The 25,173-nt window shown below is 45.9% G+C and overlaps 1 protein-coding gene across 1 annotated transcript in view; it reads left to right on the top strand.

The window, feature by feature from the left end:
* The window catches only part of LOC114584889 (nucleoside diphosphate kinase A-like), a 113,828-nt gene that overhangs the window by 68,818 nt on the left and 19,837 nt on the right, over positions 1–25,173 (top strand). The gene's annotated exons all lie outside the window — the stretch shown is intronic.

Below are 25,173 nucleotides of genomic sequence, written 5' to 3'. Positions count from 1 at the left end.
CCCTGGAAAAGACCCTGATGTTGGGAAAGATGGAGGGCACAAGGAGAAGGGGACGATAGAGGATGAGATGGTTGGGCAGTGTTCTCGAAGCTACCAGCATGAGTCTGACCAAACTGCGGGAGGCAGTGGAAGACAGGAGTGCCTGGCTGCTCTGGTCCATGGGTCCACGAAGAGTCGGACACGACTAAACGACTAAACAACAGGGAGAAAGGCAGGGATCTCTCTCCGCTGCTGTCACGTTCGCGCCATCCATTTTAAACAACTATGAGGCCCCTTTCACGCTCATGGCTCCCCCCTCCAAGAATTCTGTAGTTTGTTAAGGGTGCTGAGAGCTGTTAGGAGGTCCCTAGCCCCCCCCATCAATGCTACAGTTCCCAGAGTCAAGCCCTCTTCACAGGGAACTGTGGGAATTGTACCTCTCTGGGGGAACAAGATTCCCTTAACAACTCTCAGTACCCGTAAAGGTAAAGGAGCCCTGGACAGTGAAGTCCAGTCAAAAGCGACTATGGGGTTGTGGTGCTCATCTTGCTTTCAGGCCAAGGGAGCTGGCGCTGGTCCACAGACAGCTTTCTGGGTCATGTGGCCAGCATGACTAAAGTGCTTCTGGCGCAACGGGACACCGGGACAGAAATCAGAGCGCACGGAAATGCCGTTTACCTTCCTACCGCAGCGGTACCTATTTCTCTATTTGCACTGGCATGCTTTTGAACTGCTAGGTTGGCAGGAACTGGAGCAACAGGAGCTCACCCCGTCACGGGGATTCGTACCACCAACCTTCTGACTAGTAAGCCCAAGAGGCTCACTGGTTTAGACCACAGCGCCACCTGCATCCCTCAGTACCCTTAGCAAACATTAGCTCCTAGAATTCTTGCGGGGAGGGGCAGCCATGGCTGAATGGAGAGCTATAAATTGATGGTGTGACCTGCGTTGAATTGTTAAAGATACCAGCAGATGTAACCCAAGGCAGGGTTCTATCGCACCTTTAATATGTGTGTATAATAAGTGCCATCATGGCAGGACTTTTATGGCAGAGGGCTAGGAACTCAGCAGCATGAGCAGAAGGGAACACAACCACCCCACCTTACACAAGGCTAGCTCAACCTCTTTTGAATTAAGTGAAATTTCACAGGTTACTATTTAAAGCACATATGGGGATCCTGGGCCCCTCAAGATATTGCTGGACTGCAGCAACACCCTTCAGGCTGAAAAGGAGTGGCCCCCTCTAGGAACTTTGTGGTGGTGGGGGGGGGACCGGGGTTCAAATGCTCTCTCATTCAGGAAACTCACTGCCAGTGACCAGCTCACAGACTAACCTACTTCATGGGGTCATTGTGAGAATAAAAGTTGGGTCATGCATGACATAAGGTGGGATATCAACATAAAAATAAATAACTAGCAATGGTGGGGAATGATGGGAGCAACAACATATGGAGGGCCACAGGTTCCTCACTCTTGATCTAAAGGGATGGAGTGGGACACAAGACCAATGAGTCCAGAGTCTGAAAATATCTCAATCTTGATGTATGCAGATGGTTTAGTGCTCATCTCTCTTTCCTGATTTGACCTCAAAAATCTCTTGGAGGTGTTCAGTACATACTGAACATCTGGCATCTTCCCTTCAATATTCCAAATATTATCTAAATTATACAATGTATTAATTTCTCTCATTCTCTAACTCTAGCAGTTATGGGTGCCCCCTTGCCCCCAAGCTCTGTTACCCCAAAACTGTAACAATATATTAAAAGAATTGCTACTATGCCGGTTGAGCATTTTCTTGCACTGTGCTAAATGGAATTGGGTAATAAGCAACTCTGGAAAGAAGCAAGATGTTTTAGACTATTATTATTTCCTAGACCTGAGCTCTGCATTGACCTTGAATAAGTGTCATCTAAGGGATTGGCTCTTCCGGATAGAATGCAGAAGGGACTTCCAACTACAGTGGTACCTCGGGTTAAGTACTTAATTCGTTCCGGAGGTCCGTTCTTAATCTGAAACTGTTCTTAACCTGAAGCACCATTTAGCTAATGGGGCCTCCCGCTGCCACCACGCTGCCGGAGCAGAATTTCTGTTCTCATCCTGAAGCAAAGTTCTTAACCTGAAGCACTATTTCTGGGTTAGCGGAGTCTGTAACCTGAAGCGTATGTAACCTGAAGCGTATGTAACCCAAGGTACTACTGTAATTAGAAACACCAAAACATCCCCTTGGTATGCACTCCTAATAATGGAGCATTATAGAGATGGTTATCTGACCAAACTCTCACCAGTTTCCCTAAGAAATGCCTTTATTGAGCTGCAGTCTTGGATTGCCACTATAGCAAGGTCCTGTGCAGAGGTGGATTTTGTATTTGTGTCAACCTCAGTTGAAAGACATCCCTCTCTTGGCCTGTTGCGTATATAAAGACTTATGTGTCCCTTAACTACTCTCTACACCCTTAACAAACCAGAGTTTCCAGGATTTTTAAGGGGAAGTCATGACTCTTAAAGTGGTATAAAAAGCACTTAAAATATATGATGTGGACATGGCCTCAGTTCTATGACTCTGCAGTTCTAACAGCACCCCAATACACAGCCTTACCCTTGTGCAGCACACTTTTGCTAGCATCCCCACCAAGAGAGGTAGTCACCCAGGATCTTTCTGCTGCCCATACTGGTTGGGCTTCTCTCCTGGCGGTCACTTCATTACCCTTGAAGCCCAGGCAATGCTGGACTTTAATACTGCCGTGTTTTAGAACATGTCTTGCAGAAAGAGGGGGGGGCAAGAGGGAAGATTAGACACAAGTCTCTGAGAGGGGTGAAAAACCGGGGGGAAGGAAAGTTTGTATAAATAATGGCCTCCACCCGACTCGTGGCTTTTGGCGTCGTACGTCCGGCTCAGGAGGGAAATGTGATCCTGCTGGATAGATAACTTCAGAGGGAGGGAAACATCCATCATCTGACAGCCCATTAAACAGATCGCCCCAGTGTGAAACCAGCCCTCCTCCGCCTCCTTAAACCAACAGCTCCCTAGACCTCTACTGCCCAAATAAACATTGGGGTCCAGGAAAGCCGAGTGGGGGTGGTCACAGACAGGGATACAGGCCAATAGTACACTGTAGTGTGTCACTTCTGTACAGACTATTCCTGTTTTCATTGGTTTCTGGATGTTGGAGCATATACGTAGCTCCTTTCGTCTACAGTGGTACCTCGGGTTAAGTACTTAATTCGTTCCAGAGGTCCGTTCTTAACCTGAAACTGTTCTTAACCTGAAGCACCACTTTAGCTAATGGGGCCTCCTGCTGGTAATATTTCTGGGTTAGCGGAGTCTGTAACCTGAAGCATCTGTAACCTGAAGCGTGTGTAACCCGAGGTACCACTGTACTTGTAAAAGTTAGTTGCAAATGCACACCTCTCGGTTTTCTGGAGTGTGGGAGTGATACACAAGATCAGCCTGGCTGCTGCATAATGGCAAACGCCCCTCTAATCTAGCAACCTTTTCTCACAGGACCAACTTGATGACCCAGTGGGAAGTCTGAGCTCAAGAGCAGTCTCTGAGGTGCCTTGGCCCCAACAGTGGAGGGAGAGCACAGCCATCATGGAAAGTAGCTTGCGAATGAGTCTTAGGAATATAAGAAGAGCCCTGCTGGATCTGACCATTGGCCCATCTAGTTTAGCATCCCGTTCTCACCGTGGCGAGCCTGGCTGGCGGATCAGGCCAAAGCCCCGTGTAGCCCAGCTCTCAGCCCTACTGTGGCCAAACAGGGGAGTATGGGAAGCCCGCAAGCAGGAACTGAGTGCTACAGCATTCTCTCTGAAACACATCCTTATTGTAAAGAAAACACAGTTGCACTTCTTTGTATTTTGCAATGCAGCTCTCCAGCCAAGTAATATGTACAAAGATGATTTTGATGATTGAAAGTAACATTAAAAACGCATTAGGGGAAACTGCTTTGAAAAATGTGAGTATTAGGCACACAAAAATGAGTATATTAGGTGAAATTCACATTAAAATGGTAATAAATTGTCATGAATTTTTTTTAATCAAACTGATGTGGAAATGTGGAGAACTGAACTGAAGAGTGGAAAAACGAGAAACTGAAAGAAATATTTCCTACTAGCAGTCCAACTGGTGGCAATGTGTTCCCGATCTGCCTTTTCACACATTGTCTTCACTGGAAGGAAGGGAAAATATAAATTTAATTAATTAATGCTGATGATGCATACGTAAGATGAAAGCATCACGGAGGAGGGGCAAACAAATCTGGAGAAATAAGATATCGCTTCATGGAATTTTCCACCTCAAATGCATGGTGATTTACGAATAACTGAACTTGGTTAACAACATTATCCCTTGCTTTTCCTTTCCTAAAATTGTTTTCATAAGCTGTTTTCTTTCCCTTGATAATAATTTTGTATGATCTTGATCTTGCATTCTGTTGATGGATCAGCTTTGCTTATTGCTCTATGTTGTTCGTTTGTCTCTTTACAGAAATTAATAAATATGTACAATTTAAAAAATTGGCAACGGCGATGATGTATGTATGATGATGCAGTGTGTGTTTTTAGGACCCGCCTTATTTTATGGTTGCGAGTTGTTCATTATTGTTTTATTAATGCCGCAACTTGGTCTGGGGCATTAGGGTGAAGGTGGGAAACAAGCAAACAAACAAATGCACGTCTAAACTATTTTTCAGCTCATGCTCTCAAGGTAGTTTTTACCACAATCTCATTGAAAAAAAACAAAATCTCACTTAACACCCTCCCCCACTATAAAATGACGCAACCAAACTATATAAAGCATCTGTAAAACAGAAGAAAAAGAGGAGACAGAGCTTGTTGCTGAGGATGTGTGTGGGTTCCTCCCACGCACACACACACACACACACACACACATGCACAGAGCACTGATCCAATCCTTGCTGTGGAGGGCTTCATGTCTTTGGTCTGCTGAGGAATGCGGGGCTTACAAGCAAATCCGCTGGGAAATTGCTGGCGTGGTGAATGGGAATGGGGCTGTGGAACTGAAAGCTGCACGGCATTAACATTCCTCAGCTGCTGCTGCTGCTGCTGCTGCTCCTCTGCTTTTTTAATTATTTTTATTTGAAAGTTGCCTTCTCTCCCCCCCCCAAAAAACCTCACAACCCTCTCCCTTCCCCCTCTCACCCAATGCCTCCAAAGGAAATTGGCTTGACTTTAAAGCATGTAGGGAGAGGGAGAAGAAGGAGAAAAAAACCCGCCCCCTCCACCAGAGCTTTCCATTGTAAAACTCTAGACTGGCTGACTAGCTTTGCTCTTTTATTCAAAACAGATTCCGAAAATGGGGACGAAAGCCTTGGAAAAATAATGTCACTTTCTCTGCCCGGAGGAAAGCACTTTGCAGGCTGGTGGTGATTCTGGCTCATGAGACCACAGACTTTGCTCCTTGCCAAGGATGCTTTGGACCAATGCTGATGTAACTTCCCTCCTACACACACACAGAGAGGGGGGGGGATCATTCATCTTTAGTTTTTATTTATTTATTCAGTTACTTTGAGCATCTGCTTTGCATGCAGAAGGTCCCAGGTCCAATCCTTGGCATCCCCAGGTAGGATTGGGAGAGAACGCTGTCTGAAATCCTGGACAGCTGCTGCCAGTGATTGTCAACATCACTAAGCTAGATAGACCAACGGGATGCCAAAAGGACTGTAGCTCAGTGGTAGAGCATCTGCTTTGCATGCAGAAGGTCCCAGGTTGAGTTCCCGGGATCTCCCAGTTGGGTTAAAAGAGATCCCAATCTGAAGTATTTGAGAGTGGCTGACCACTCAGTGTCAAAAATACTGAGTGAGATAGGTCCATGGACTGACCATATAAAAAGGAGCGCCCATGTTCCTGTGTCTACCTTGTACAGTGGTACCTCGGGTTACATACGCTTCAGGTTACATACGCTTCAGGTTACAGACTCCGCTAACCCAGAAATAGTACCTCAGGTTAAGAACTTTGCTTCAGGATGAGAACAGAAATCGTGCGGCGGCAGCGGGAGGCCCCATTAGCTAAAGTGGTACCTCAGGTTAAGAACAGTTTCAGGTTAAGAATGGACCTCCGGAACAAATTAAGTACGTAACCCGAGGTACCACTGTAAAGCAAAGTTTCCCACAGATCTGCCTCCTGATCCTTTTAACAAATAACTGTGAGCTATTGTTCTTGTCCTAAGCCCATGTTTCTCCATCTGATTGAGCGGACAGCGCAGGACATAGGAAGCTGCCTTCTATAGAGTCAGACCATTAGTCCACCCAGTTCAGTATTGTCTACCCTGACTGGCAGCAGCTGTCCAGGGCTTCAGGCAGGCAACATTCCCAGCCCTACCTGGAGATGCTGTGGATTGAACTTGGACTTTCTGCATTTAGAGTAGACGTTTTACCGCTGAGCTATGCCCTGCCTCCTAAATGGAGGTAAACTGTGTTACATTCTGGCAAAGTGGATTAACAGCAGTGACCTGTCTTTTTGAGGACAATCCGGCCTCCCTACCCTGTCTCTGAATCTGAGAGAAATCCTGCTGTCTGCCTGGGTAAGAGTCCCACCAGACACAGCATTAATTAGCACCAGGATGAGGTTTCCCCATGAAATGAAAATATAGCAGTCTCAGAGAGGTGACTTTTGTCAGAGGAAGAGTTAAACTTCCCTTTGCCACCCACTGCTGCTATTTACATAATGGTGGCAGGAAGAGAAAATGTGCTGGTTAATTGCATTCATGCAATTGACACCAAATCTAGTTTCTTAATCTGGACCTGAAATAGGATTTGTCTCAAGATAGGGGAGTGAGGAGGAGCAATTGTGTTGTCCTTAAGTACACAAGGCACAGTTAATTCCTTGCGGCTCAACACAACACACTGTATAGATGGCGTTGAAGGTTCATGCAACACAGGAGCGGCAGTCAGCGACGCTCAGCCTAATTTTATGCACCCATCGGCCTAATTTCAAAAGCCCTCTGAAAGTGATCAATTCAGACTCGGGCAAGACCATTCAGTTCCTTTCTTCCAGAAGCTCACTGATCAGGGAGGAAGAGAGTGAGAAAAAGTGGGTGCCAGAAAGAGAGACTGCGGGGGGGCACCCATTTCAACCATTGTTTACACTTTCTCCACCCACAGTCAGCATGTGCTCCCCCAACAGATTACCTGCTGACGTTAATAAGACTGGGGGGAAACTGCCTCTAGTGCATGGGTAGATATGTGTTTTCAGCCAGAGGTCCACATTCCCTTCTGGACAGCCTTCTAGGGCCACATGCCTGTGAGGGGCAGGGCCAGAGATAAAAGTGGGTGGAGCAGCTAATGTATCTCACCTTTCTAAAGGAGGCTGGTTTCGACACATGTTCACAAACACCCCCCTCTCTATCCTCCCTCCAGGCAAGCAAGAAGCATTACAGTGGACGCTTGGGTTGCGAACGTGATCTGTGCGGGATGCACATTCGCAACCCACAGCAGCGCATTTGTGCACGTGCGGGTTGCGATTCGGTGCTTCTGCGCATGTGCAAAGTTCAATTTACTGCTTCTGCGAATGCGCAACCACCGAAACCCGGAAGTAACCCGTTCTGGTACTTCTGGGTTTTGGCGGTAACCCGAAAAAATGCAACCTGAAGCATCTGTAATCCGAGGTATGACTGAAGGAGGCATTCATGCCAGGCAAGAGCAGGCTCTGAGCAGTTGTAGCCTGGAGAAGTGTCATTGAGGCCAGACAAAGAGTCGTGGGGTGGCTACATTTGGGCCTAGGGTTCTCCATCTTTTGCTGTAGCATCTTTATGCAATATGTACATCATGGGCATCGATGCCACACCACCTCCAGTAACGATGGGCAAAGCTCAAGAGAGAGATGTGCCTGATCTGGGTTTTTGGTAAGGGGTCAGAGGCGATGAGCTTGCCCTGATGAAGACCCTTTCATTGCCTATGAATCTGTGACTCCCACTCTAGCAAAGAGGGAGAGTGCTGGGGGGTGAGGTGGGGAGGGGAGAGGAGAGGATCTCTGCGGTTGGTGGGAGAGGGAGTCCAAGAAGGGGCTGGTTGCAAGGAAGAAAAGAGACAGTTATGATGTGGCAGAATCTCTACCCCTCCCCCTTTTTTGGGGGGGAAATGCCCCTTTCCCCTAATTGACTCATTGTTGTGCCTTCTCTTATGTTTGGCCCAATTGTGGGTGGGCATATTGTCTCCTAAATGAAGGGGAAGAGCAGCTAGCAAAGCCCGGCTTCCACCCCCTCCATGCGTGCTCACACACACACACACACACAACTTCCCTCCTTCCCTCCCCCCACCCCCTTCTCTCCTCTCCCCAGGGCTCCCCACTGTCTTCCCACACGCTGCAACTTTCCCACAGATATACCCTCATTCCCAAGCCTGTTTTTATTAACAGGGGAAACTAAGCTGAGCATCTGAATGTAACACGGTGCGGACAGCCGCAACAGGTGGTGCCGTTTTCAGATGCAGTGGAGAGAAAGGAACAGGCACACACAGAGGCTGACGCAAGGGAATGAGCCGGGAGGGTGGGTGGGTGGGTGTGCAAATGTTGCAAGAGCAAGATGGAATCGTGAAAGAGGATTCCAAGGCAGGGTTTCGGACTCACTTTACAAACACGAACCAATCGTACAATATATGAAGAAAAACTCAGTCGTCCTCAGAAATCTGCACTTCTCTGAATTTTGCAACGTGGCTCTCCAGACAAGTAATGTGTACAAAAATGTATATTCTAAGTAAGGTATACATTAAAACGCATATATCTTAGTGAAAATACCATACTAAAGTGCATTATATTAGGGAAGATTGCTTGGAGAAACGTGTACACCAACAGAAGTTTGCACTAAAATGGTGAGATATTGTGAGCACTGGAACAAAATGCAAACGGATGTTGAATTGTGGAGAATGGAGGGCTGGGAAAATGAGAAATGGTCAGAAATTGTTGAGTTCACTCATTCTCTAGCCATTTTTGCTCATGGGAGGAAAAGGTGAATTTGGAATCCTCAGACTTTGTTCTGGGAGCAAATGTTGCAGGACAGACTCTTGGAAGAAGATTAAGAGATGAGACTTTGGGCACAAACACAAACCAGCCACACAAACAGGACAGGAGATGTATAATGATAATGATCTCAGTTCACATATTGAAAATGGCATGTAAAAAATGAACTATATCATGAGCCTTGGAGGAGCCCCATAGTTTGCAGAAGTGGAATAAATCCTAAGTGAGAGGAAAACAGACAAAAGAGTCCAATGAAGACTGAGCATGCTGAGCTATCTTGGAATACTGTTGGTGTGGTGGGCAGACTGAAAATAATAGAAGGAGAGGGAATGGAATGGCATATCCTGGAAGAGGGCATGGCCAAATACTTCACACTGCAACATTGTGTTGCAGATTCCTCTATGACAGAGGTAAATGGATTTCAGGATTGCAGGGACTAACTTTGTTTTTTTACTAGGCTGCCAATAACCCACTGACCAGAGCCAGGTGGAAAAGAGTGGCTCAGAGGGAGGAAGGATCAAGCTCAAAAATGGTGACTCAGGCCTGGGGCCAGTCATCACCTCTACCCTGTGAGCTAGACATTGAGTCAGTGGCGTAGCGTGGGGGGTGCAGGGGGGGCCGGCCGCACCGGGCGCAACATCTGGGGTTAGGGCAAATCCATAGGTTAGGGGGCGCAAATCCACGGGTTAGGGGGTGCAAATCCACGGGTTAGGGGGCGCAAATTACTTGCCTTGCCCCGGGTGCTGACAACCCACGCTACGCCACTGCATTGAGTCATATACAAGAACAGTCTTCTCCAACATAGTGCCCTCCAGATGTTTTGAACTACAGCTCCCATCAGCCCCCAGTCATGCGTACATGATAGGAGTTGTATTCCAAAACATTGGGACTGCACCAGTTTATCAATAGGTGTACAAGTATGTACATCTGAGTTGTTGTTGTTGTTGTTGTTGTTGTTATTTAATCGCTTCCCATGAGGTTTCCTGAAGCAATGTGCAATGAAATATTACATATAAAACAGCTACCTATGTAAAATATTTTTTTAAAAAAACCTACATATATAAAAACAAGCTTAAATAATAAATAAACAAACAAATAAATATAAAAACAGTTTTAATCCAACAACAGCACATGTATAAAATCAATTAAAATCCATGACAGATACCAACTGGGATAAAGATTTGAGAAGGCTTGTTGGAAGAGGAATGTCTTTAGCAGGTACCAAAAAGACAATAGGGAAGGCACCCTGTCTGATACACAGTGGGAGGGAGTTCCAAAGGGTAGGTATTGCCACATGAAAGACCCGATTCCAACATTGTGCAGAATGCACTTGATTGGATGGTATCTGCGGGATGCTCTCTCCTGGACATTGCGGGGGGAGGGGGGAGAATCTCAGCGGTAAATAGGTAAAGGTAAAGGTACCCCTGCCCGTACGGGCCAGTCTTGACAGACTCTAGGGTTGTGCGCCCATCTCACTCTAGAGGCCGGGGGCCAGCACTGTCCGGAGACACTTCCGGGTCACGTGGCCAGCGTGACATCGCTGCTCTGGCGAGCCAGAGCCGCACACGGAAACACTGTTTACCTTCCCGCTAGTAAGCGGTCCCTATTTATCTACTTGCACCTGGGGGTGCTTTTGAACTGCTAGGTTGGCAGGCGCTGGGACTGAGCAGCAGGAGCGCACCCCGCCGCGGGGATTCAAACCGCCGACCTTTCGATCGGCAAGCCCTAGGCGCTGAGGCTTTTACCCACAGTGCCACCCGCGTCCCTCAGTGGTAAATAGATGGGTGGAAAGGGTTAAGCACCCCTCTTCTCATGTTTCTACTTCAAGTTATCCCTTTTGAAAAAAGGTGGTTAGGAGAACCAGAGCCCTTCCAGACCCTTTCTCTTTTGGGTGGATTCAATCACATAATGGCAAATCCAGGTTGCACAATGAAAGTTGGGAGGTCTTGTGCCCCCCCCCCCCCCGCCGCAAGATCTGAGTTTTGGCAAAAGGGAAAGCAATGGGGAAATGCACTGGAGAGTGTGGGATAACACTTAGAATAAGAGAATTGTAGAGTTGGAAGGGAACCCTAGGGTCATCTAGTCCATCCCAGGATCAGCTGCCAAACGATGCCATTCCAGGGCCTCTGTATGCTCCTATACCCACTTGCTTTGACACAACACTGTTTAACCTCCCCACAAACAAATAAGAGAGAATGCCCAAGAAACAGATTTACTCATCAGGTTTAAACCACATGCTTGCATAGTGCACGTAGTTATGTGTGGACCCTGTGTGGTACAAAATTTTCAGCTGGGAAAGTAGTGTAGTTAGAAAGTAGAGAGGGAAAGCTTTCTCTTTCTTTTTGCTTGAAAGTCCCTTAATTCTCCTGCACCCCCCAGCTCATTGCTTTTCTTTTCTATGCTCACCCGCATTTTTGTGTCGGTAAAAGACAACTACGAGCCAAGAAAGAGAGGCTGCCAAAACAGAATGTGTGTTTCTTTTCTTTTCCATTGCTTACGCATGGGAACCAAATATTTGGTTACTTCTTGGAATCAGACTCTCTCTCTCTCTCTCTCTCTCTTGTACACACACTCACACATTAAAACTCACTCTGAAATCCAGACAATTGCACAACTGGGATTACAAGCATCTGCAACACTGATCTCAAGGGGGAGGAGATGTAGTATGGAACATAATGGTGTGTGGTTTTTTTAAAAAAACAAAAACACAACAACCCTGATAAAGAAACATATGGATTTTCTCATCCCAGTCAATTTGTGTATTTGACTTGTATATGAGGCTGGCTATTTATAAATACTATCATTCTACTGATTTGATGAAATGTTAACACACTGGGGAAGGGTGCCCTGATAAAGCAGAGAGGAGGCAGGGGTTGTGCTAGCTGAACCATAGGGAACTGTGGTTGCAATTTCAGTTTTTCTGCTGGTTCCTAATTTGGCCTTGATCAACAATATCTACAGGGCAATCCTGTGTTTGCTTAATTGGAAGTAAGTCCCACTGTTTTCAATAAGTGTGCATAACAGAGGAGGGGGATCACTGCTGCAATCCAGGGCCACATTCCCTGCAGGGTAATGTGCCGGGGACGCATGCTGGCAGTGGGTGGGGCCAGAGTGGGTGGTGGGAGGAGCCACAGATAAAAATGTTCTTGAATCTGGAATATAGAGTACCCTGCTTCATTTTTCATTAGGAATTCCCATTCCTAAGCAGGTCTGCTCAGAGCCCCACAGGGTTTGATGGGGTTGCTCTCAAATGAGAATTAAAAAGAGTTGAGTTTTAAAGTACAGTTTACAAACACTACTACTGTTCTAAAAAGGAAGAGAAAGTGGTTCTTTTCTAACTTTAATGTGCTACATACACCACAATCCCACCAGCAATTTCTTCTCGGACTGTTGGAGGGTAAAACCTTGCACCCCCCAAAGACATGCAACCGTTAAAAAGGTTTGAAAATCCAAAGAAAACCCCACATAAATTTATTTCCATCATACAACACACGACCCCTCACAGTTGCCCTGAGACTACCTTGAAGCAAGGTGTGGGGAGGCATGTTTAAAAAGCCAGGAGAGGAAGAAAAGAACAGGAAACAAGGAACTGTGGAGGGCTGGACGAATGAGGCAGCTTCTGGGGGTGCTGAAGTCTGCATAAAACGAGACTGGGGCTCATGTGTGGTCTCCAGGCTCAAGGTTATCCATCTATGGTGCATAAGAATGCAGCCTGACAGTGCAATCCACATAACTCTTAACATAGTGCCTTTCTGCCTAATTTCTTGGCTTGTCAGTTTAGAGGAAAGGTGAATAAGAGTTGACATGATGGGCATCTATCTGGTTAGCCACCATTAAGAACAGAATGCTGAACAATTGGCCTTTGATCTGATGCAGCAGATTTCTTAGTATCCATCCATCCATCCTTCCATCCATGAGAAGAGCTTGCTGGATCAGGCAGACGGTCCATTGTCACAATGACCATCCAAACACCTGCAAGAACCCAAGCAGAACCTGGGAGCAGCAGCGCTCTCCCCTCCTCTGATTCCAAACAATGGGTATTCAGAAGCATTGCTGCCTCTGACAGTGGAGGGGAAACACAGCTATTGTGGCTAGTGGCTACTGATACCTCTACCCTCCATGAATTTGTTTAACCTTCTTTTAAAGCCACTACCTTGTGGGAGTGAGTTCCACAGATTACTATATGCCTTGCAAAACAGTACTTTCTTTTTCAGCATTCAGCTTCATGGGATGCCACAGTTCTTGTGCCTTCAGAGAGAGGGGAATAACTTTCCTCTGCCCAGTCTACTTTTTTCCACATCACCAGTAATTTTGTAAACCTATCTATCATGAGCCCTCTTACTCACCTTTTCTCTAAACTAAAAATCCAGAAAGTTGCAACATTTCATCAGATAGAGAGAAATACATGCATACATACACTTTCAGATAGATTTATAGATTTATTTTTTTAAAAAAAGGCTGAGAACCATTGGGAACCCGTGACAAAGGGTTACACTAATGTAAACAATCTGGAAGTTGGGCATATCCAAATCAGTCAGCCATGGCGGCTTCTCCAATTTTATGGTTTTCGCTGGCAGGTGCAGCCAATTAGCCTAATAGCAAGCAGAAAATCAGAGAGAGAGAGAAAAGGCTGGGGGAATATACAGAGGAAAAATAGGGAAAGAGAGGAAAACTGCAAGATGAAGGCATGGAAAGACAGGAAGACGTTTTACAGGCAGAGGGGTTGCATCCGACTCTCCTTGCTCCCACCGTACATGTGTGTTCACTACAACTTCTGAAAGAGTGCACAAACTGCATGATATACACATGATGGGAGGCCCTGCTTTTTCCAGGTTTTCCAAATGCGCAGATTAAGCCTAAGCAACCTGTATTGCACACATGGAGGTTCCTTCAGAAGCTATATGCTGAATGGGTTTAGCGGGCAAGCCTAAGGCAGCAGCCATGATCCAGCTCCATCCTCTATGGCGTCATCCTAATGTGTGAATGATCCTAGAGGGCTGGCAACTGATCAGGGAAAAGAAAACCCTATCCTGGTTAGGGATGGGCAAATGCATCAGTTTTGGTATCTCTCTGTTTCTCATTTTTTCCATCTTAGATTTCTCCACACTTTCACATCAGTTTTCAATTAAAAAAAAAATCCTCATGAAAATTCATCAGCATTTTGGTGCAAATTTCTCTTAATAAACACATTTTTTAACTGACTAATCTAAATATTTTTGTAAGCAATTTCCTCTAACATAACACATTTTTATATGCTATTTTCACAAATACATGCACTTTTATGCATACCCAAGTATATTCATTTTTGTACACATTACTTGGCGGGAGTACAGCATTGCAAAATTCAGACAAATGCAAATTTCAAACGATGGTTGCATTTCAGTTGCTGCATTGCTCTGGGAAGCGCAGTTTTAGTAGGTTTGCCTTTCAATGCAGGTTGAACAAAGTTTCTTCCCCATCCCGCCTTTTGGCCTGTCATGCAAGCTTATGAAAGACACAGGAGCCCTGCCAGAATGGAAGGTGGCAATGCGAGCTTGATTCAAATCCTAAGTAAGGAAATAGACAGGAAGAACAACCCAAAATTCACAAGAGACGCTGTGCAAGTCACTGAAATGGAAGAAACAAATAACTTTGAAAGCTTGCAGCAGGGGCAGGAAGAGGTTCTTTATTTCCTTGGGTGGGGGGGAGGTACATGGGAAACTTGCTTCTATTCTTATATTTGCTGTAGGCAGCGCTTAGAAAGTTAAATCTCTTGTATCTGTATTTACTTCTGGTAAGCAGAGATACAACCATACCAGTGAGGTGTTCCCCAGAAACAGAACACTCAGAAGAAAATATCCAAGTTAGACTACTAGCAGAAAAAAACAAGGATGGGTGTATTAAAGAATTTCCCCTGCTTTCTATGCTCTGAATACCCATTGGATGTGAGAAAGGGGCATGTGCGTCTTGGGAATGTGCCTGCATTCTCTCACAGTGGCTACCTAGCTGTAAACAGCAGGAGAAATGTATCAGTGGGGACTTAGTGATGACAGAAAACTTCACCTGTTTTATTTCTGCCTGTTGTGCTGCTGTTTAAAGGTATAAGCAGCCCGCTGGGGGTGGATATGTGTGTGCAGTGGCAAACGAAGAATGTAGTTTAGGCTCCAAGCCTGAAGCACTTATTATTTAACTAAGCAGGTGTGCCTGGGAGTAGCAGGCATCCCCTAGAGATGGTTCTGTGCTAATGAGAGTGGATTTTTTTTTAAAATAGAAAGCCTTCAATAAAAGCTGATTCTCTCTAACCTCCCTCCCCACCCCCCACCCCAAAGCTCAGGACTTTTTCTCAGAGGCTGTAAAGCAGCAGTGAATGTAAAGAATTTGTCGCTATGCACTGCTAAGTTCTGCCTTCCCCAGCTGTCAGAGGCTTAGCCAGCCACTGGAAAAGCTGTGGGGGCCCAAACAGATGCACAGAGTTGGGGGGTGGCAGGAGGAAATGCGGACATGGAGGGATGGCAGACTGCGCCAAGAGAAGCTGGCTCCAGCAAAATAGCTGTATTGCAGCCCAATTCTGCACATTTACTCCGAAGTCTTGACTCCTCCAGTTTCAATGCAACAGGACACTCATGCTGATTTCCTTCTGGAGCTTTTGCTATAGTGTTGACTCTTTTATTTTTATTTTGGGATTTGTACCCTATCCTTTACAAGAGCCTCTCCCAACCTGGTGCCCTCCAGATGTTTTACACAACACCCACCAGCCGCAGCCAGCATGGTTGCTGCTTGGGGTAGTGGGAGTTATCCATCTGATAGCTTTGCTGATGCCACCGATGTGCTCATCGCTGACATGAAATCTGTTTTCCAGATTTCAGAGAGTGATGCATTTAACAGCTAATATTTAAAATAATCTTTGGTGGGGCCTACTCACATGAAACTCCACTGATGCAGCAGTGCTGCACAAATCCTAGGCATAGCAGTTTATAAATGCTTTAACATAAAATAGCTCAGTTGGTAGAGCATGAGACTCTCAGTCTCAGGGTCATGGGTTTGAGCCCCATGTTGGGCAAAAAGATCGGTTGGACTAGATGATCCTTGTGGTCCCTTCCAGCTCTGCAAATCTATGAAGTCCAACTGAGGCACCAGGACTTGTGCTCCCAATGAAGTGTGCACAGGACTGCAATTTGAGGCTTGCTCACTACTGCAGTAGAAACCTTTTGTTGTCATTATATTGTCCAAGATGACAGGAAAGATACCCACCCTCTATTATCCAATGAACACATAGCTTATAATTGTCAATCTGATTTACATACCTATTTGGATATATGGACTGCATATATTAGTTCATTTGTTTAAATTAGAATTGATGGAATACTCCTGTTGTTAATGTCAGCAGGCAATGTTTAAATCTTTATTCATTCCTTCTTCTGTTATATTTGCAGTCTTTTTTTTTAAAATAAACCTGTTCTATTCTGTAATTTATTATATCATATCATAACATATCACATAACATAACAAAACAAAGATTTATATTTTGTTAGTGAACAATTTTACGAATAGAATATATGGTATTCCTGAAATTGCTCACTGCCACAATAAGAACCTTTTGTACAATTAGATTATATATTTGGTTGAATTAAATCAGGGTTTTCCCCAAGTTGTCAGTATTGACCCCTGGGGTCATTAGGACTGTGCAGGGGGTGAATAAAAGACCTTGGGGTGAAAAAAGTCCTAGGGAGGGAAAAGATGTTAATGAGTTATAATGTGAAAAATTGAATTGGGAACTCTGAGCCACCAGGGAACCTTTGTGTTTAATAAGATGATTCCACAATGCAACAGTATTCCTTTTTAACATTTTATGATTCCTAGTCACAGTGCTCAATATTGATTACATGCCAGTATTTCTTGATTTTAATTCATTGATGTTCCTACGACTCTTGGTCGGGATCAACAACTTTATAATCTCCTCAAGGGGGCCAATGAACTCAAGCATTTTGGGGGACGGGGACCTGATTTAAAAGGCATTGCGTAAAGGCTTACTTTGTTTACTCAACCACCTTAAAAACAAACACACCCCACTGTACCCCCACTCTTCCTCCAGCCCATGTCGGAGGGTATATTAACCTATGCCCTCGAAACACCTGCCGTCCTGTCCTTTATTGTACGGGAGGCCTAGTCTTAATTTTCTTGCTGAGCGCTTGGCTGGGAAGGATTACTTCACAACCAAAGTTCGCGGAGTTCAAGGGCCGGGGCCCTCAGGGACGCCTGAGAGCGATCTTTTGCCATTCGCTCTGCCTGCCAGCTCGACGCGGCGGCCCTCAGGAATTCCCCCAGCTGCTGTTTTATTTCAGATAAGCCCCTCATGGCACTGCTGTCCGTCCCCCCCTCCATCCGCCTCTTCTGCAGACCTTGTACATCTACAATAGAGGGGGAAGAGAAGGAATCATCAGCACCGCCAAAGGCTTATTCTTCATCCCATAGGCCTCGAGCCCTTTTCACTGGTGGAGCGGCATTAAAGACTCCAGTTCTCTTCGCTTTTGTCATTCCCTCCTTTGTAATGGAGTGATTCACAAATTCAGGCTTTTATCTCCCTGGAAAAAAGGGGGGGGAAGCAGCGGGGGAAGAAGGAAGGAAAAAATGGTGGTGGGGGGGTTGCAAGAGGAAAGTGAAAGGCTACAATGAAGAGGGGGAAATGGCGGGAAATGTCTCCTCAGAGGTCCCATTGTCCGCCTTTGCCGTGTTACAAGGGTAAACACACTAATCATGTGTGAGAAGGAGGCCTTGGGCCCCGGTGGGGAATTCACTGAAAAGCTGCACATTCTTCACCGTTGTGGTTTTTCTTTTTTCTTTTCCTCCCCCCAAGAGCTTTGGGAAAAATCACGCACCAGAAGAGAGTTTTTCTTCTTCTTCGTCTTCCCTTCTCCTGATTTGCCCGAGAGCTCTTGAGTGCAGAAAAGAGCCTGGCCTATTGAGCTAGCTAGGCATTTTCATTACATGCATGGTCATGAGTGACTGTGTTGGGGAAACACCCCACAGGATTTCTTCACAGCTTTCTGGGATTCGAGAAAGGATCCCTGCAGCCCCTCACAACGGCTACCTCTCCTGTGGCCTGTTCTTATGTGAGGGCTGCCAGGTGGGAGCTGCTAGAAATGGTTTGGCATAGCCAAGAACACCACACTGCATGGCAGGATGATAGCACATTTCCCATTATTATACATCCATAGGTAATAGAGCTCTTGTTTAAAGCAGGGACGGTCCTGAGTTTGTAACTTTTGTCCTTGCTTCATACACATGTTGATTTGGTTTCTCTGTCTCCAGGGAGCAATTTTTAAAATGTTGGCCACTAGGCACAGGTATAGGTTAAGCTGGAAGAAGAGCAAGCTGAGTCTTTGTGTGTGTGTGTGTGTGTGTCTGTGAGAGAGAGAGAGAGAGAGAGAGAGAGAGAGAGAGAGAGAGAGAGAGAGAATGATGTGCATATGAGAAAGTGAATGGGTGTGTGTGTGAATGTGGTATGTATGTACATAGGCACATAAGGAAGCTGCCTTATGGTCCATCTATGTCAACACTGGGATGCGGGTGGCGCTGTGGGATAAACCACAGAGCCTAGGACTTGCCGATCAGAAGGTCGGCGGTTCAAATCCCCGCGACGGGGTGAGCTCCCGTTGCTTGGTCCCTGCTCTGGCCAACCTAGCAGTTCGAAAGCATGTCAAAGTGCAAGTAGATAAATAGGTACCGCTCTGGCGGGAAGGTAAACAGCGTTTCCGTGCGCTGCTCTGGTTCACCAGAAGCGGCTTAGTCATGCTAGCCACATGACCCGGAAGCTGTACGCCGGCTCCCTTGGCCAGTAAAGCGAGATGAGCGCCACAACCCCAGAGTCGGTCACGACTGGACCTAATGGTCAGGGGTCCCTTTACCTTTACCTTTATGTCAACACTAAGGTAGCTGCTCTCCAGGCTTTCAGACAGATGTCTCCCTCAGTCCTAGCTGGAGATGCCATGAACTGAACCTGGAACCATCTTCATGCAAAGGATGTGCCGTTCTCCTGAGCTGTGGCCCTTTTTGTGATAATGTGCTTTGGCCTTATCCGCTTTCCCCCCACCTACCATCACTTCACTTTTCCCCAGGGAAAACATACTCATGGGGGGGGGGGGAGTGTTCCACAGTTCAGAAGTTCCCATCTTTCAGGTTTCAGCCCCTTCCTTGGCACCTGCAAGTTATATCGCTCGGTGAGACACAGGTGCATCTTGGGTCTACTGTGCATGCATAGGGATGTGCATACACACATGAACACTAAGGTGCCATCCTAAAGCTTCATTCTGAAAGTTGAAAAGGACAAAATGATGCCTGTTACAAGCTCTCCTCCCTGAGCTGGATCCCTCCTTCCACAAGACTCTTGGTCATTCCACTCTTGGTCCTCCTTGAGTAACTAATCTTAAAGAGAATGCATAATATGCCATGCTCTTGGGCATGAACCCCACTGCTCCAGCATCTCATGTAGTCAGAGGAGTGACTCCAAAGTCGTAACAGGGTTGTACATTATGTGCATATGTCCTAAAGCGGTGCTCTTCAATCTTGGTACCCCGGAAATTGTTGAACTAACCTTGATGGCTATGTTCTGCCTCTGTTGTTGGAAGCAGTATCCCTCTGAATACTGTTTGTCAAGGACCACAAGTGGGGAGATGGCTGTTGCACTCAGGTCCTGCTTCCTTGCGCCCCGTTGGCATATTTTTGTCCATTGTGAGAACAGGATGCTGGACTAGATGGGCCACTGGCCTGATCCGGCAACGTTTTTCTTATGCTCTTGTGGACAGTGACTCTCATCATGCCCAGTCAACTTAGCCAATGGTCAAGGATGATGACAATTGTAGTTCAACAACATATGTGGACCAAAGGTTGAAAAATACTGTTCTAGAACCATTCCTGTGGGAAGTCCACAACACACATGTCCAACAGCAGCTTGGAAGTGCTTCACACCATCACAATCACATTTAAGACAGAATGGAAGTGACAATGAAGAGAGAGACCTATGACTTTTTGATTCAGCCACTGAAAAGTCAAAGGCTGGTTGTGCCATGTCAAGAAAACAAACTTTGTTTGTGCAAACAGATCATTCATCGCTCATGTTGCTTCTCTTGCTCACTCTCTTTTCTCTCCCATTGTGACAGGAGCTGACACACTGTTTTTCATCCTGCTGAGGAAATATTAATTTGGACGTGTCCCTGGAGGGGCATGTTTTCTTTTTGATACAGGTTTACTGAATTCTGTGCCAAGGTACCAAGGTTCATGAGGTTCTGTATAGCAAATAATTAAGCCAGTACGTTTGAGTTACTGTACGTTTGAATTCCAGTAGGTATACAATGGGTTGTAGCCTACTAACATTTATTCAGAGTATACCTACTGGAATTCAGAGATCCATGCTACTCATGTTCATTCATTTCTTTTTTTTCCATTTCTTTTTATTGAGTTTCACTTAAATAACCAAAAGAAAAAACAAATCAACAATTTCAAAAGAGATATCCAAACATAACACAAAAATAACATCATGTTCATTCATTTCAATAGGTCTACTCAGAATAGGACTAACATTAGATACAAACCATTGTCCTGAACTGAGCTCCACCTGGCCTCACTGGATCTTTATCCACACACACAACTGTGGACCAATTTCACATAGGCAAAAGCACAGGACTTTGCAAGCCCTGATGATCAGCTGATGAGCAAGGCCTGCAAATGTCATATGTAATGATAGGTGTAGGGCAGTTAGGCATGAATTATCCAAAACAGGCAGGGGAGGGGGTCGAATGAGGTCCATGGGCTGGAGGTTCCCCATTGTTTCAAGCAGAGGGCTGTCCTTTGTAAAGTAAACCGCATGACCACGCTAAAATGGAATAGTTCTCTGGATTACCATTGATGGGGCTGTACATAATTCTCTGCATCATCACTGGGCAGAACTCCAAGAAATGACCGTGTTGTGGTGTGATCGTTCATATGGAGAGCAGTTGGTGTTTCTGTGTGTTTGGTTTGAGCTGCCTTGCTTTTGATTTGGAGTCTAGAGCCTACCTTGAGCTCTCTTTCATTTGTTCTCATTTCCTCTGGTTTGGTTTGGCCATCCTTTGCTTTCTTTTTCTTTCCTTTTTCAAATAAGTCTTTCTATAGCACTGAAATTGGCTGCAGCCCAAACTCTGCTCTGGAATGAGAGAGATGTGGGGAAGTGGGAGGGGGAGCTTGAATCCGACACAGGGCAGAGGGCAGCAAAAACAACAAAGGAAAAAAATTGACATGGGGAAAGAGAAGAATAAATGTTTCGCTTTGGCAGAAAAGGCTATCTGATTTGGCCAAAAAAGCCCTCGTTAAATCAAAACAAGATATTTTTCTCCTGGGCAGAAACCCCACCGGATGTGCACAGTATTAAATGCAATAATTTAAATGAGAGGAATGCATTGGGGAGGAGAGCCAAAATCTATGTTGTTTCATGAGCTGTTTTCTCTTTCCGCCTTTTTCCTTCCTCTTTGCTTTCTGCCATTCTCTCCCCTATGCACCCAGGGCAATTTGTCTGTGTGTTTCTAATGTGATATGAGACTTTTCTTGCTTAAACTGCAAACACTTTTCCATGGTACAGTCGTACCTTGGAAGTAAAACGGAATCTGTTCCGGAAGTCCATTTGACTTCCAACATGTTCAGAAACCAGAGCACAGCTTCCGATTGGCTGCAGGCGCGTCCTGCAGCCAATCAGAAGCCGCACCGGACGTTCGGCTTCCGAAAATTGTTCGAAAACCAGAACACTCACTTCCGGGTTTCAATCATTCGGGAGCCGATTTGTTTGGGAGCCAAGGCATTTGGGATCCAAGGTACGACTGTATAACTATTGACAGTGGCAGGAGAGTGTGGCAAGGTGTGACCTAAAGATGGACAGTCTGGCCTGTAGTCTCTATGGTGCAAGACGACAACTCTAGGAATATAGGAAGCGGCCATACACCAAATCAGACCATTGGTCCATCTAGCTCATTATTGTGTACACTGACTGGCAGCAGCTCTCTAGGGTTTCAGACAGGGGACATTCCCAGCCCTACCTGGAGATGCTGAGTATTGAACCTGAGACCTTTAGCATGCTCAGTCACTGAGCTATGGCTCTTCCCCCTCTATCCCACCTTGCTGTGTGAGCCTGTGCTGAAGTCTCACATAACCAAAACAGTATATGTGCCGATTTGTCTTAGGTTGTTATGGGACTCATAGAGGCTTCCTTCAGACTCTCAGTATTTGGCAGGAGGGATTCAATGGCATACGTTGTTAACTGCCCTGAGAGCTATAGGGTGATCTAAAAATTAAATAAATAATATACCAGAGCCTGAGGGTCACAATCAAAACCATACACTTTTAAGCGTATTTGAAGCACATGGTTTTCCCCAAAGAATCCTGGTAACTTTTTTGTTAACGGTCTTGAAAATTGAAGCTCTGTAGAGGAAACGAGAGTTCCCAGGATTCTTTGGCAGAAGTCGTGATCTAAGTTTTGCACATTTAATGTGGATTAAAATGTTGTCACCCGAGAGCAACAAATCCATTTAAACAAAAAACAAACAAAAAACCCCACACTGACTAGACTTTTGTGCTTTGGAAAGTGATGGGGGAAATGCGTTGAAAACTATGGAACAAACAAATAGCTAATGGGAAGCCATATATTTGGGCTCCTCCACACTTACCTTCGCTCTGTGTTTCTGGGCACAGGTCCGGGCTTTCCATGTCTGCATTTTACCACTGAATCAGAGCAAACGCCAATTTGGTTTTCCACGGATTCATATTTGCTCTGATTCAGTGGTAAAAACATGGTTTTTCCTCAGGAAAGCTCTAGGCATGGGCATAGCCAGTATTTTGGGGGGGGGGGGGTGAGGGACAGGACGTTTGTGGGGGGGGGGAGGCAAAACCAACATGATTGATCAGTTAATTAAGTATTTCTATTGTTTTACTTGAGGGGGGGCAGCTGCACCCCCTGGCTATGCCCATGGCTCCAGGGGAAAAAAAACCCTGCTCAGACATGGACCTGAATCTGTGCCTAAAAGACACGGAGCAAATGTGTGAATAAGCCCTATGTGTACTGTATATTAGGATAAATCATCATTAAAATGCTGGTGAATTTTTGTGAGGCCTTAAAAAAAATAAAATCCAATCTTGATGTGAAAATGTGGAGACCTGAAGACTGGGAGGGAAAGGGGAAACTGAGAGGAACTGAAATTGACAGGTTCACCCACCCCAACTCTATCCATGAGAGTGAGGGGCTGACTGGTGCTTTCGGGGGACCCGGACTATGGTGTGTGAAAAATGAAAAATCTTCCAATGCCCCAGTAGAGCAAGGATCGGTGGGCTGAGGAAATGACTCATCAGGAAGGAAGCAGGAAGACCCCTTTGGGGAACGGCCCACGAGCTGCTAGCGTTTTGTGTTTGGGGATATATGGACTGTCTGGCTGTGTCGAAAGAGCCCAGTGGGCAGGGAACAGTGCCACAGTCCACCTCCTGGCCTTTTCCCAACTCTCTCTAGTCATGCTCAGAGAAGCTGCAGGCTAATGCAAAGGGAGGGGGGAGCCGCAAATAAAGGCAGGGGGAATTCATTATTAGTGATGAAGGGCGGAGGGAATAACAAGGAGAAAGGACGGATGGGAATTTGGGAGCATGTAAGCATCGAAGCCAGGTCTCTTATGTTTGGCTGGGAAAATCATGTTTAACAAGCCCGCACAATGAGGCCTTGTGGGCTTGAGGCGTATGACAGAAATAAGGCCTGACAGCATCTAGGGTGGGAGCCTCTCGGGCCTCCTTCTCTCGCCTGCCCCTCCTCCAACAAAGCTTTTTCAGCCATGCAGCCCGCTGCTGCCCACCACTGACAGCCCCAGCACCTCCCTGTTCCCACACACTTCTTCTCCAGCTCCGCGGCTGCTCAGGCGGCCGGCTCCAAATGAGTGAAGATGCAGAGCAAGAATTATCCAAGTAGCACATTTTAGGGCGATGCCTCTTGACTGTTGCAAAGGCTTCATAAGGACATAAGAAGAGTCTGCTGGATCAGGGCCATTGGCAGCATCCTGGTCTCACAGTAGCTGAAACCTGTGGGAAACCAGCACAAGAGCACTCTCCCCTCCTGTGGTTTCCAGCAACTGAAGCATTGCTGCCTCCAAATGTGGGGGCAGAGCGTAGCCAGTGTGACTGGTAGCCATTGATAGCTCTCTCCTCCATGATTTTTCTATCCTTTGAAAAGCCATCTGGGTTGGTGGCCATCACTGTCTCCTGTGGGAACCAGTTCCATGTGGCCCATAGTGTCCCCAGATTTGCTCTGGGTGGTTGGGGGAACCCCCAGAACAAATTTAGGAGACCTGCAGGGGGACGAGAAGGGGACAAAGTTCCATTGTGGATAGTGGAAGTCATTGTTGGCTCACAGCACTACTCAGCGCTATACGGCATACAGTCCAGTGCATGTATTAGGAGAAAGGGTGCATAAAAATGAATATATTCATGACAATATTAATACAAAAGTGTGTAAAGCGGTACCCATTAGCTAAAGTGGTACAGTTTCAGGTTAAGAACAGACCTCCGGAATGAATTAAGTTCTTAACCCGAGGTACCACTGTATTAGGAAAATGTTTGTGCCAAAATGTGTACACGAGTCAAAGCTATTTGGAGAAACATGGACTATAATGCTGATGGATTCTCATGAGGTGTTAGTTAAAATAAAATAAAAATGCAAATTGCTGCAGAATTTAAAATTGGAAAGATGAGAAATTGAGAGAACCAAAACTGACTGATCCATCCATCCATTTCTAGTTGTGGGTATCTTTCCAACAGAGGTCCACAGAATCAGTTAGTGCCAGACTGGGCCGGGGAAGACCCAGCTTCAGATCCCCTCCCAACTGTGAAACTCATGGTGTGACCTTGGGCTGTCTCAGTCCAACCTATCTTGCAGGATTGTAATGAATATAAAACCATATACAGTGGTACCTCGGGTTACAGACACTTCAGGTTACAGACGCTTCAGGTTACAGACTCTGCTAACCCAGAAATAGTACCTCGGGTTAAGAACTTTGCTTCAGGATGAGAACAGAAATCGTGCTCCAGCGGTGTGGCAGCAGCTGGAGGCCCCATTAGCTATAGTGGTGCTTCAGATTAAGAACAGTTTCAGGTTACAAACAGACCTTCAGAACGAATTAAGTACTTAACCCGAGGTACCACTGTACCACCTTAGCAGCACTGGAGGAAGAACAAGATATATATGCA

Source organism: Podarcis muralis, chromosome 14 (genome assembly GCF_964188315.1).
Source record: "Podarcis muralis chromosome 14, rPodMur119.hap1.1, whole genome shotgun sequence".
Lineage (NCBI taxonomy): Eukaryota > Metazoa > Chordata > Lepidosauria > Squamata > Lacertidae > Podarcis > Podarcis muralis.
Note: the sequence above shows the minus strand (reverse complement) of the source record. Positions and strands in the feature narration are given on the sequence as shown.